Source organism: Lepus europaeus, chromosome 9 (genome assembly GCF_033115175.1).
Source record: "Lepus europaeus isolate LE1 chromosome 9, mLepTim1.pri, whole genome shotgun sequence".
NCBI classification, from domain to species: domain Eukaryota; kingdom Metazoa; phylum Chordata; class Mammalia; order Lagomorpha; family Leporidae; genus Lepus; species Lepus europaeus.
The window spans coordinates 82,985,408-83,000,436 of NC_084835.1; the positions used below are offsets into that span (position 1 = coordinate 82,985,408).

The 15,029-nt window shown below is 38.0% G+C and overlaps 1 protein-coding gene across 15 annotated transcripts in view; it reads left to right on the plus strand.

The window, feature by feature from the left end:
• The window catches only part of DTNA (dystrobrevin alpha), a 303,884-nt gene that overhangs the window by 71,140 nt on the left and 217,715 nt on the right, over positions 1 to 15,029 (plus strand). For all 15 annotated transcript variants that reach the window (XM_062201516.1, XM_062201515.1, XM_062201520.1 and 12 more), the window contains exon 2: positions 7,254 to 7,383. The gene's annotated coding sequence lies outside the window, so the exon portion shown is untranslated. The remainder of the gene's footprint in view (positions 1 to 7,253; positions 7,384 to 15,029) is intronic.

Below are 15,029 nucleotides of genomic sequence, written 5' to 3' on the forward strand. Positions count from 1 at the left end.
GCCGGATTCTATCCCGGTTGCCCCTCTTCCAGGCCAGCTCTCTGCTATGGCCCGGGAAGGCAGTGGAGGATGGCCCAAGTGCTTGGGCCCTGCACCCGCATGGGAGACCAGGAGAAGCACCTGGCTCCTGGCTTAGGATCAGCGAGATGCGCCGGCCGTAGCGGCCATTGGAGGGTGAACCAATGGCAAAAAGGAAGACCTTTCTCTGTCTCTCTCTCTCTCTCACTATCCACTCTGCTTGTCAAAAAAATAAAATAAAATAAAATAAATAAAATAAAATGTGTGAAAATTTTGAAGATCTGAAGTACTTGGTAAACCAATATTTTCCAAATGATTCATAATGACATAAAATCACTTATGAACAAAAGAGTTGTGAGACAGATAATGGATCATAACAAAACAAAACATAAGGTTTGTTGATGTGGTTTCAGATTCCACACTACAGCTAACTTTTAAGGAGCAAACATTCGTATCTCAGGGACATATCAAAGGAAGCTATTCTTAATAACCTGAAAGTCTATGCTATTTCAAAATGCAAATTTGTGTAACCCTGGGATTTCTTCATATTCTTTAACCAACAATGTATTGGAATAGGTTAATGCAGAAGAATATATGAAAATCCAGTTACTGTCTATATTTTAGCCTGGAGTTAAAGAGATTTCCAAAAATGTAAAACTATGCCATCCTCTCACTTAAGTTTTTTTTGGAAGATACTGCTATGTTACAACACATTGTAAATATAATAGGCTTGTTGCTATGCAGATGAATTTATTAACAAAGTTTTTTGAGTTTCTGAGTTTTAATTTCTAATAAGGTAAACATTGACAGATAAACAAACACTCACTTTGGTCTTCATAACAAAAAGTTTGAGACCTTCTGATATAGGAGATAGTGTTACTTTTTTTTAAAGCCCCAGGTAGCATGGCAATTTATTGATACTAAGCTAAATAATATATCATTTATCTTAATTATTTTAAAAGCCACTTATCATTTCTGAGTCAGATGAAAATAATTCAAGCTCTTGGTAGCCTTGTGGTAGCTAAGACACAGGGTATCTGCAAAGGGAGAAATGCAAGGCCAGAGCAGAATCCCAGAATTAGGAGCTTTCATCTCTTTATGATTTCTAGAATAAGGATTTGTCTAATAAAACACCCATCCATACAATGTACATAAATACAAAGGAATAAGAAATACATTGCAAAGAACAACAATAAAATGCCAAGAGTTGGTTTCCTTACCAAAGTGTTTGTAGTTGAAATTATGTGTAAAAAAAAAACTGCTGCATTTACACAAATGAATTTTATGAAAGTAAGCTTTATGATTAGGTGTTAGTGCATGTTAGAGAAGATTAGTATCTCAAACAATATAGAATTCCATGTGTTTCATTCAAATTTAATTCAGTATATTTGTTGGTAGAATGGTACTCAGCATACAAACATCTCCTCCCCTTCCCATCCCTCCCTCTTGTTTACTTTAAAAAAAAAAAAAGATTTATTTATTTGAGAGGTAGAGTTACAGACCCAGAGAGGGAGAGACAGAGAGAGATCTTCTGTCCACTGGTTCACTCCCCAGATGGCTGCAACATCCAGAGGTGGGCCGATCTGAAGCCAGGAGCCAGGAGCTTCTTCCAGGTCTCCCACATGGGTGCAGGGTCCCAAGCACGTGGGCTGTCTTCCACTCTTTCCCAGGCCATAAGCTCCCATCAGAAGAGGAGCAGCCAGAACTTGAACTGGCACCAATATTGGATACTGGCACCGTAGATGGAGGCCTAGCCCACTACACCACAGCTCCAGCCCCTCTTGTTTACTTTTGTAACTGATAACATGCCTCTTAATTCAAGTTTTTTCTTCATCCAGTTTGATGAGTTTCCTTTGCCTTTCTTTATTGTTGTAATTGTTCTTATATTTCCATCATAGTGAATATTAGATGCAGTTATATCAAGCCACACTGTATCATAAATGTCTTAGAAGTGTACTATGGACTTCTAGCAAATGAATCATTCAAAATATGAGCAAGATATTGATGGTCACATTGTTACCAGGGAGATTTAAGTCAACTATGATATTGCTGTTTGTGGCTTCTTTAAAATGTTTTTAAAAGTTAAATTGGACTAATCTTTGATACATTTTTATTTAACCATCAAAATTCAATTTTATTCTCTTTTTTGACCAATGTGGCAGATGTTCTGAATTACAGAAGTCAAGAGGTTGAGCTTATATAAACAAGTTTTTTCCTGGCCATCAAAAAAATATGTTAATCTTGCTGCTTTACTATACATAGAATGTAAAAGTTTTTTTTAAAAATTAAAGATTGATTTATTTATTTGAAAGCAGAGATGGGGGGGGGGTGGGATCTTCCATCCATTGATTCACTCCCAAATACCTGCAACCTCCAGAGCTAGGCCAGGCCAAAACCAAGAGCCCATATCTCCATCTGGGTCTCCCACATGGGTGGCAAGAAACCAGACACTTGTGTCATCATCAACTGTCTCCTAGGCTCATTAGCAAGAAGTTGATGGGAAGAGCAGAGCAGCAGGGACCTGAGGTACTCCACAGTAGGATGCAGGCATTCCAAGTGGCAATGAGATGCCACAGCACCTGCCCCATTTAAAATTTTAATGAGGTAATCACTAGCGGTGTCATTTGCCTATACTCAGTTTTAGTTGCATGTTGCCCTAAAGAACATGTTCCCGTAAGGACATTTTCATCTAAGAAAACTAAAGAATTATGTCAGTAAGTTTATACTGCAAATTTGTGTAGGTACCAGGTGAGAAAATGCAGTTTTATATTCTCCAATTACTCCACTGTCAATCATTTACTCAAAAAGCATTTAGTAAGGAATATTATTCATCATTAAATATGACATGCTGGGTATAATGAAGAAATAAACAAGATAGCCTCTGCCCTCAAATGGTTTGGGATAAATGGATAAAAAATTATGGTAATTTTACATGGTAGTAGGTGCTATAATGAAGAAATTCAAAGGATGCCATGGCAATACCAAGGGCTAGAATACAGAGGGGGTCTAAGAGTGGACCTGAGATAGACAGGAGGAAGCTTCAAAGGATATTGGGGTTACTTTTACACTTTCAGAGGTCTGGTGGGGCCTGTGATAAAATTAAATAGTGGTAGAACTTAGAGGGACATGAACCACCCAAGCCAGGTTTTCTCAACACCAATACTATTGATGTGTGGGAATGGGTCATTATTTGGCTGGGGACAGGAGGTCATTATATGAATCATAGGATGTTCCGCAGTATTCTGCTGCCAATTACATCTACCTTCCTTCTGTAATGAAAAAAAAATATGTCTCCAGACATTGCCAAATGTCCCTGGAGCATATGGGAAAATGCACTCTTAGTTGAGAATTGCGACCAATACTCTCATTTTAGTAATGAGAAATTTGAACCCAAGTTAAGAATAAATTACTTAGACAGCTAGTTAGTGATAGAGACAGAAATAAAACTATCTTCTGATCCCAATTCAGCATCCTTTCCATTACACCACAAGGTGCTTCTGGAATCTTCCTTCCTTCCTTCCTATTCTAGTCTCTTCATTATTGCAGAGGCTATGTCTGCTCTGTGTTTGATGGAAGAAGACTAACAAGAACCCAAAGCTCAGCATTAGCACAGGATGTAATCTCAGCATGTAGTTTGGAAACATGACATTGTAGAGCCCCTTGTTAAAAACCAGCACATATTTAAGTTCTTCAGAATTATCTGAACAAGTTAGTGTTGCGTCTCAAATGACCATAATGATCTAACACCTTTAGAAGCCCCTTCAACTTACGCCAACCGACAGTGTTGAACAGTAGAGATGACCAAGATTCACATGCTTATGAATGTGGTGTACCGCTCCATCTTTTCAATTCTCTGGAGTTATCTTTGAAAATCTGTAGTCATCATCATTGCTAACTGGTACTCACAACAGTGAACCTGCCCTCTATGACCACACTGATCTGAAGTTGAAGACATCTTGCTGTCTGAAATCTAGTTGACTAGACTAGACTCATGGCCTTACAATCTCCTAGGCGTAACTGAGAGAAAGAAAGCCTCATGAGAAGTCCCAGAGAACAAAGGCTTCACTCCTCTTTTTAGTATTTATGCCAGCCAATCCTATATAACAATGAAAATAAATAAAATGCCTACTAAAGTTCCTTGCATTTTCAAAATGAATGAAAGGCCTATGAACGCTTCAAATTGTGATAGAATATTTTCAGTGTGGTTCAGGTTCACAGGGCGTAAGATAAAGGAGATTAGAACAAATAATTAGAGCTTGATTTTTAAAATAAAAGGAAAACTATATACTAATATATCTCTATAATTTAATCTTTTATTCACCATCTCATGCTTTTTCTATTAAATAAAAATCATTTACAAGCCTAAATATGAACTACAAACCTTTGTGATTAAAAAAAATTAAGTTTCTTCTTAGATTTAAATTTGGTGCTAACCAAAATTCTGTATTCATCTGTCAACTTGCTAGTACAATAAATACAACTGCAGACCTACTATGAACCTACCATCATTCTAAGAATTAGGGGTAGAATAGTAGACAAAACTCTAGGATTGCCGCAAGGAAGAGATGCCAGGAGTAGTAGAGAAGAATCTGCCTCCAGATTAAACACCTGCTTTTGATCACAGTCTGTGAGATACAGGCTGCTAGAGGCTACTTCTTGATAGAAGAGAAATAGTAAAAACTAAAGCACTCTTGTGCTCAGGATATCATCCAAGATGCAACTTTTTTGGAGTTATAGATCACAAGCAAGGTATCAACTTGGGCTGTCCCTGAAGTGCTGTAACACAGTATCTAAACCTGGGCACTATTTACTCTCCCTTCCAGTCTGGGGTGAGCCAGGAACCTAGGCAGGAAAAAAAAAAAACAGCAACAACAACAACAAAAACACCTAGGCAAGCACCTTTACCAAAATTTCCATCCAGGTAGAGAGGCAACAACCTAAGCAACATCCTAAGAGGTCCGTAGGCCAATACCAAGGGATTCCTTGAGTGATTTTATTGCCAGACAGAGCTGGATATAAATTTTCTATGTGTTCCATATATATATATATATATATATATATATATATATAGCCTTAAATAAAAGTACATAAGTTTTCATTTATTTCCTCATGTGTGGCTTAGAAAGCTGTCATGAGGGGTGATACATATTGTTACTATATAATTTGTTACTAGATGCATGGTCTAATCCACCTACTCCAAGTTGGGGAGGGAGGGAAGAAGGGAAGTATCATATTCTCAGAATTGTACCTATGAACTACATAAAATCTGTTATCTTTGTATTAATATCACGTTAACATGAGAATTGCTGAGAATTGTGTTATAGTAACTATCATGAATTTCCTGTGACCCTGAGAACCTAATGTATTAATAAATTCCTGTAATTTTTAAAAAATAAATAAAAACCAAACTCGGAAGACATGACCACAGATATATTAGCCAGCCTGATTTTGTCATTGGAAGATAATTCTCCATTCTTTTGTTATTTCTGTTTTCTGTTTTTTATTCAATGTGTAACTTAAAAAAAAAACACACACACACACAAAAGGAAAAACAGCATGTACTTGAAGAAAAAAAAAAAAACAAGAAAAAAGTGTATGAAAGCTCCACTGCTGTAATTATACATTTAGTCCAAAAAATAGCAAATACAGATATGTACCTAGGATCTAAGAACAGGAAAAGACTGGAGGACCCTAATGTGTCACAGCAAGGGTGAATGATATCTGGAAAAATTACCTCCTGTTAAATAAATCTCATGTAATAATGAACAAACCTGAAAACTTGAATTCAAGGAAGGTAATTATTATTATTACAGAACTGTATCTATGTCCCTAATGTCATGAAATGCCTGAAGCCAGTCATTAAAGCTAAAACAATTATTGTTATGATTTTAGATAACATGGATTTTAAAAAAAAAAATCAGTTGGAGAGGCAAGCACAGGGTTGAAGCTGGGGGCTCAGGGCAGCCATCACCATCGGGGGTGCGAAGCGAAGCTCCTTCTGTCCCTTTGCTTTTGACCCTCACTGCCCTCGGATGTTGTCTCCTCTTTGGTCCCTCCTCCCCATTCTTTTCATTCATCTTAACGTGATTTCCTGAGCTTCAGACTGCTGCTGTTTTAAGCCACCTGGTACTTAGGATAGTAACATCCAGCCTGAGTGCTGACAGAGAGAAGAAAGGGGTGGCGGGGCAGAGGAGAAGGGTGTTGAGGGAGACTGGCTATGGGTGATGGTGGGTGCAGTACTCCCAGGCAGATGGGCAGCGAATGTTAATTATCCAGGACAGCAGTCTTAGAGCATCTTTCTACCAGTTACCTGAATATTTTTTAGAAGGCAAAAGCTTATATAAACATTCTTAACAGTAAATTTTGCGGACTATCTTCTATGTATATATAACAAAATGAATCTTGTGGATTATTAAGTAGTGTTCCTTTTCTGAATTCTCCTGTAGCAGGGCATCCGCTTACCACTGCTCAAACCCAACCCATTGGAGGACATGTTGGTATGAGGACTTTGAATGAAATAGTAATTTCCTTGGCTTTCATAGAAGTTATGGTGATCCAACATTCCAAAATTGACCTATTTGCAAAACATAGATGATTCTGTGTTTTCCCATTTAGGAGTTCTGAATCAACTAAAATCAAAAAGCCCAGGTTCAGGCCACTCTCTGTGACTATCCAGCTGTTTCATCTTGGACAGTTGCTTCATCCTGCTGGGCTTCACTATCCTCATCTATAAAGTGAATTCTAGCATAAATGTCTCTTATTGTAAATATTTCATACATTGACTGAAAACCAGGGTTCTGATTTATGTATTACAAATCATTCATAGTGCTTGAGAGGCAGTGGGCATTTAACTCAACAGTTAAGATGCCACTGCATCCCACATTGGAGTGCCTGGGTTTGGATCACAGTTTGGCCTCCAATTTCAGCTTCCTGCAAACGTGTACCCTGGGAGGCTACAGGTGATGGCTCAAGTATTCAGGTTTACATGAGAGACTTGGATTGGGTTCCTGGCTCCTGACTGTGGTCTTGCCCAGCCACTGTGGGAGCGTGCACATGTTCTCTCTCTTTCTCTCTGTCTTTAATTATTTTTTAAAAGAGTGTATTAAGGGGATTTGTATTTTTTAAATAACATTCTAAATCTTCCAACTCTGACTTTCTGTTAAAATACGTAATTCCCTAATAAATATGTAAGAATAGGTTGCTTAGTTAAATAAAAATGCATTTTCTATTTGCAGATAAATAGGATTTACCAGTTCCTGGATGAAGTACTTTGGAAATCTTTTAATGACATAATCAGCTGCTGTTTTAAAGAAAAGAAAATAGATGGTTTTGGAAAGTTCATGCTGTTTCTTCTTTCAATTTTAGGTAAGTTTGTTTAAAATGAACAAGTCAAGATTTACATCAAACTTCTTTCCTTTACAGTGCTGCTTTCCTTTGCATGAATGCATTATCAATGTCTTTTCGTTTTTCACGTCTATAAGGTACCAGACAATGAAAGAGAAAGCTGCTGTACCATTTTGTATATTTTTTACTATCAGAAGCCATCTGTCTGAACTATGATATATATAACAAAGAGAAAGTCCTGACGTCTCTTCCTGGTTTCTGTTAAGCAGATTTCATAATGCTTTGTTCTATTCCAAAGGCTATCTAAGTTTTTAATATAAAAAACATCTAATATCAAGATAATAAGCCAGCAAGAGTTAATACCATGTCTTGTGGCATAAACTAAAGGGAAATTTGGCAATCTTAGTGGTGGTTTAACCATTAACCAGTCTGTGTGTAAGCACAACATTTTAGATTATGACCACTAGGAGATTTTATATTGCTTAAATTAAAAGTAGGACATGGTTAAGGTCAGATGCAGTAGGTTCTTAAACTGCTACATACTATTAGGCACATATAGATTAAGCTTTGTTTTGCCTTCCCATAAAATGAATAAATAAATATATCTTACATCACCCATCACCATGCTATAATTACACTCCCGTGCTACAATAGATAAGAGCCTGCAAACTGGTGCGTTAAGATTAGCCTGAAATGTTCTATTATCATTTTTAGCAGAGCAGAGAGGAATAGAGAAATTGATTGGGAGTCATATTGAGCAAATTGTGTGGCTTTCTACTTTATCCTAAATCCTGTGTTAAAACTGTGGTTTAACTATCTATTTTGAACAAGTAGACAAGAAGATATCTAGGTTTGCAATTCTAATAAAGCAGTGCAACCAGCAAAGCATTGACAACTGTCTAAATGAAATACAAATGGATGTATCCCTTTGCATTTTTGATCAGAAAGAAGGTGAATAATTCTTTCCTAATTTTAAGAGTATATAAATTTTATTTATTGGGATTCAATGTAGCACTAAAAATGGCAATTTCATTTATTTTCAAGAAACTTGTTGATTGTAGTTCCCAGGAGCTAAACTTAGTGTCCTTCAAAAATATCAATAAATCAATTGCCAATGTAGCAGTTACTCTAGAAGAGAAAATGAAAATGAAAAACTCCACTTTCCAATTGTGCCCATATGTGCATGTTTTTCCCTGTAGGTCCATTGTTGCTGTGTTCCTGCTCTGTTTGTTCCATTATGACCAACACCCAAGGGCTGTGTTTTCCAGTCTCTGCTTTCCCACCCCACCACTGTTTTCTCTATGACTTCCTTTACCAGTGACCTTGATCTCTGAAACCACTTCTTCTTGTTGACCCTTGAGAATTATGAGTGCTGTTGTCTTTGGCTCCATGCTGCTACTCACCTTCAGGTTGATTCACTATCCCAAAGAAGCTTTTCAAGTTTTCCATTATCTGTGTAAACATTTCCCTGGATTATATTCCATCCATTTTAGATATTTAAGAGTATTCTCTTTTCTTGGTTGGATCCCAGCTAATTCCTCAATGCCTCGTTAATTTCTTCCAAAATTATTGGAGGAAAGCTGAACACAGCTTGCTTCTCCACAGAAAATCAAATGACTTCTGGAAAATATAATGTTGCATGGATTTTTTTCATTTACAAAATGCTTTTTATTAAGAAGTTGAGATATAATAATTTATATATAATAGGCACAGGGACTTGTACATCTCAATGAATTTTCAAAAAGTGTATGCTACCAGGCAGATCAAGAATTACAATATTACTAGTGTCTCCACAGGTCCTAACCTTACAAACTTCAGTTGCTCCTCCTAAGAGGATATTCCAGCTTATATCACCATTGAATAATTTTGCCAATTTTGGAACTTCATCATATAGAACCATATAATGTGCCTTGTAGAAGTAAATCATTCTTTTTTAATTAATAAACTATTTTAGAGCAATATAGGGCTCTAAAATAGCAAAATTGAGTGGAAGGTACAGAGATTTCCCATACTCTGCTCCCATACACACGTGACCTCTCCTACAAATGACACACCCCCCCATCATAGTGGTAGATTTGTTACCATCAATGATGCTACAGTGACACATCATTTATCAAACAAAGTCCATAGTTTACACTAGAGTTTACTTTTAGTGTTGTACCATCTAAGTATGGACAAATACATAATGACATGCATCCTCCATTGTAGTATCATACAGAATAGTTTCACCATTAAAAGCCTCTGCATTCTACCTATTCATCTTCTGTCCCCTGTAGCCTCTGGCAATCCTGGACCTTTTTACCATGTCCATATTTTTGCCTTCTCCAGAATGCCATATATTTGGAATCAGTGTTTAGCCTATTCGGGCTGGCTTCTTTCCTCTAGTAATATGTGTTTAAGTTTCTTCCGTGCCTTTTCATGCCTTAGTGGCTCATTTCAGTATTGAATAATAGTCCATTGCTGGGATGTACTACAATTTTTCTATTCACTCCCTGAAGGGCATTCTTGTGGCTTCCAAGTTTTTCCAATTGCATCTATTAAAACATCTCTGTGCCGGGTTTTGTGTGAACGTAAATTTTCAGTTTGCTTGGGTTAATGCCAAGGAACTTGACCACTGGATCATATGATAAAAATATATTAGTTTTATGAGAAACTACCAAAAGGTCTCCACAATGGCTGTGAACATGGCTGCATTTCTACCAGCAATGAATAAATGTCTTGTTGCTCCACCTCCTCAATGTTGGTGGTGTCAGTGTTTGGGCTCTGGTCATTCTAGTAAATGAGTCATTTTTGTTTTCATTTATAATTCCCCAGTGACAAAAGATGTTGGACATCTTTTCATATGTTTACTTGCTGTCCCTACATCTTGTTTGATGAGGTGTCTATTCAAGTGTTGGCCCACTTTTTAACCGGGCTCTTTGCTTTCTTACTGTTGAGTTCTTTGTATATTTTGCAGAACAGTCCTTCATCAGGTGGGTCTTTTGCAAACAATTTCTCTAATTATGGATTCTCTTCTCATTCTCCTGAAAGTTAGGGTTTTTTTTCCTACATTTAAACATTTTAATGTAATGTTTAATTAAAGATTTCTTTGAAAGGCAGAGTTACAGGTTGGGGAGTGGGGAGAGAAAAGATCTTCCATTCACTGGTTTACTCCCCAAATGGCCTCAACGGCCAGAGCTGGGCCAATCTGAAACCAGGATCCAGGAGCTTCTTCCGGGTCTCCCACATGGGTCCAGGGGCCCAAACACTTGGGTCATCTTCCCTGCTTTCCCAGGCACATTAGAAGGGAGCTGTATCAGAAGTGGAACAGCTGGGACTGGACCCAGCACCCATATGGGATGCCAACACCACAGGCAGTAGTTCACCTGCCATGCCACAGCAGCCTTTGAACATAATATACTTTATACCATATTGTAAGCTATGTAATATTGCTGCATTAGTCTGCTGCTGTTATCAAAATAATTGTGAACTTACCCATTTTTCATATTGAACTAATCAAAATATTTTAAATTCTCAGATATATCCCAAATATGATTTTTTTAAACATTCACATTTGACAAACATCTGTACGTCCAGTATAAGAATTTCTTGGGCTATTCACATTTAAATCAAGAGCTTCTGATTTATATTATTATGGACTTTTCTACCTATAATTGAGGGATCTGCCCTCTCTCTTTTAGTAATAGCTGTTTGCTACTTGCAGATATTTTATGATCTGAACATTTCCAATAATAAATACTGAATGTATTGGAAAGCAAAATGATAAGGATGCCAGTGTCTGTCTCTCTTGAAGGTGAACAGTTCACCCTGTCTCAATACTCCCATTCACTCTAAATGGCTTCGTTGATATTAAAGTAGCTTTTCATTTAATCATTTTTGGTACGATGTAGTCATTTTAAATGTAAAAGGCTTGCTGTTTTCATTTCCTTCTCATTTATTTATGCAGCAATTTTTCTTTTCAATCCTTTCTTAGAGGTCATCATGACTGCTCATCTGTCCATTTCAATGTACTGTGGTTATCCTCAAGAGGACATGGTGTCCCTTCTACCAACAATTTTCAGCTATTCAACCAATGTTAACATTGACTCTGCAATGCCTAATTTAGAATCCTTTCAGACAATGTGCAATTGCCATCATGAGCAGAGTTCCTTGGATCCCTTCATAGTCCTGAAATTTGGAGACAGTTGAGCAGCTTTATGTGGTTTAAAAGGCAGTGAATAACTGATGTTCCCAAAACAATCTTCCTTTTGATTGGGTACAGAACTGAAGATTCTAATCCTTAAGGTTTAACTCCAGCTTATGGAAATGAGGCCTTATAAAGTGATATTTTCTGCAAAAAATATACTTGGGAAGAAAATACATCCATTAATAATATGTGGTGTGTTACAATATATACATCTAATGAGTATGCAAAGAGGTCCCTGAGATATTGGTACAAAACACTCAGCTTTGGGAGGTTTTGTGCACATAAGTGGTAGGAGGCTATTGAAATAATCTCACTGACTTCATAAGGTCGCCTGGTGAATCCAGGAAAACACCTGTCATCAAAGAGAACTTAGCCTGAACATATCTAGCTGTCATACTGGAGTGGAAAGAGCAGAGATGTCAGTACTAACAATAAAGAACAACATTGTGATGGGAGATTTTAAATCACTGTTGCCAAAAAATGTTAACCATGACGTAGTCTGTAGTACTATTGCTAAACTACATAGTATGGTGTGAGAAAGGCCAAATGTGTTTAAAGGCATCCTAGAAATTAGTACAGTGCTTAGCATACTGTAGATTCTTTCTAACTAAATGGTTAATAAAGACAATGGTACATAGCAATGCTGGCTTATGCCTACAGATTTCTTATTTATGCCAGATATACTTAAAGGCACATATACTCCAATTCATACTTAAACAATCCCCTTTGACATAGACAATATTATTATCTTATTTTTTTATTTAAATGAAGAAACAAGGACCCAGAGAGCTTAAATAACTTTTCCAATATTAAGTAAATTGGGAGTGAAAATTCAAATTCAGAATCTGGCTTCAGAGTCAGACCTAAATTGTTATGCTCCATCTCCTCTTATGTAATAAAATAATCAAGACATTTTTAACTACAGATGCAACGTGTTTATTACTTATAAAGTTAGGTCATTGCAGAGCACACTTCTATTAATAGACCTTGTCATGGAGCGGATGCTGTGGTGCACCAGGTAAAGCCGCAACCTGCAACTCCAGACTCCTGCATCAGAGTGCCGTTTTGAGTCCTGGCTACTCTGCTACTGATCTAGCTCCCTGCTAATGTACCTGAGAAAGCAGTGGCTGATACCCCAAGTGCTTGGACCCTTGCCCCCCTGCACCCATGTGGGAGATGCAGAGTGCCAGGCTCCTGGCTTCAGCCTGGCCAAGCCCTGACTGTTAAGGCCATTTGGGGAATGAACCAGCAGATGGAAGATTTCTCTCCTCCTTTCTCTGTATCTCTCCTTCTCTCTTGGTAATTGTGCCTTTCAAGTAAATAATATAAAATCTTTTAAAAGACCCTGCCCAAATCTTGAGCAACTTGTTTTGAACACAAATTCCCTCTTTTAAGTGTTCTTAGCCTCCTTTCCTTTTAAAACTTGACTACCCATATCAATGTCCTCAATTATTCTCAGATCTACTCATTCCCATTCCTCAATTGTTTATTCTGAAATTAATATGGTTAAAATTCCATTATGCATTTTACAAAATTTGCTTAAGAATGTGTAATCTTTTTTTAAATTATTATTTGACAGATAGAGTTAGACAGTGAGAGAGAGACACAGAGAACGGTCTTCCTTCCATTGGTTCACCCCCCAATTGGCCACCACAGTCAGAGCTATGCCAATCCAAAGCCAGGTGTTTCCTCCTGGTCTCCTGTGCGAGTACAGGGCCCAAGCACTTGGGCCATCCTCCACTGCCTTCCCAGTCCACAGCAGAGAGCTGGACTGGAAGAGGAGCAGGCGAGACTAGAACCTGGTACCCATATGGGATGCTGGCACCACAAGCAGAGGATTAACCAAGTGAGCCACGGCGCCGGCCTCAAGAATGTGTAATCTTGAGTAGCAAATTATTTAACCTCTATGAGCCTCAATTCCCCCATCTAAAAAGTTATTTATTTGAAAGACTAAAAAATAATATCCATAAAACAACTCAGCACAGTTCCTAGTACCTAGTAGGTATGCAGCAAACAGAAGACAATATGACCTAACCACCCTCCCCACTTCCATTTCAAAGCCAATGTTGGATGCTCCATCAACTACAGGACTAAAACTGTGTCATATAACAAGCACAGTGGGCTTGTTGGGTGTCCTTGTCCACCTTTGCTCCTCATCAGGTCATCCTTATCAGCAGGGGAAGCTTTTGCCCTTCTGAGCCATCCTCCTTGTGCCTCTACTTCTGCACATGCTGGTTCCGCTGCTGAGACTCTCCCCCATCCACACCTCTCCCCGAGTTCCCCTCAGCCACACAACCTGTGAGCTCTTCCTTGGCTTGCAGTGTGCTAGTCATCCTCCAGGACCCACCACAGCTGTTGCTGTCACTGTTTTACTGGAGTCATTGATTAATTCCTCTTGGGTCATTAGTTACCAGTCTTATCTCCAATTTCACAAAGCCTTCTGGGGCATGTTGAAGACATCAGCTCCTTGTATGGATAGCAGAAAGAAAAGTAGCCTTCATTCAATCACTCACAACATCATGCTGTAATTTCTCATGTTGTCTGCCTGACTTCCTTCTGAATTTTTCATCAAGGACAAATACCAGATCTTTTCTCATCTCTGAAACCCCAGTACTGAGCTGAATAGTCTTCCTTTCTGGTTTTTAATGAAGTATGATGGGTCATCTGAGCTAACGCTTGAGTGCTCTTGGTGGCTCAGATGTTAACACTTTGTCCAGCTCTTCTGATCAAAAGGAGAGCTCCAAATGCGGGAAGGGAACCCCATAGAGAGGGCTGTGGCTCTCTGTGCCAAGCATTAAGCAGATACTCATGAACATTATTTCATTTAATCTTCATAACAATCCCCAAAGTCAGCTGATGTTGTCATTGTTAGGATTCTGAGTTTGAGTAACTTGTCAATGTCATATTCTGGTCAGAGCCAGATGAGAGTATTGTTGTCTCTCCACTGTAGCAAACTACCGCTCGAAGAAGAATTTTCCAATTTAATCCTATAAGAAGACTGTGTGTGTTAAATAGTGTTTTAGAGTTTTCCATTTAAAATACTTCCTGAAGAGTAAGCTATTTATAAGTCCACAGATGTTCTCTCATTGGCAAATAAGTTTATGTCTAGGTTGATGCTAAAGTTAGCATTGTTTCTGTTGAACAGTTTAGAAGACATATCACCTTCTAGTTCTGAGACGTATTTATTTATGCAAAAGCCTCATTTGCTGATATGAGCATAAGCCTAGAAATGGTGGCCTCTAAAACTGTAGACTGATAAAAATTTTAGAGTTAGATGTTGTCTAGGATCACTACTGGAAACAAGGTCTTTTTTAAAATTTGTATTTTAAGTATTTTTTGTTTGAAAAGGCAGAGAGACAGAAACAAACAAACAAACAAAAAAACCAGAAATCTTTGATCCCCTGGTTCACTTCCCAAATGCCTGGGACAGGTTGAAGCCAGGATCCCAGAACTCAGCCAGGTCTCCTAGTGGGTGGCAGAA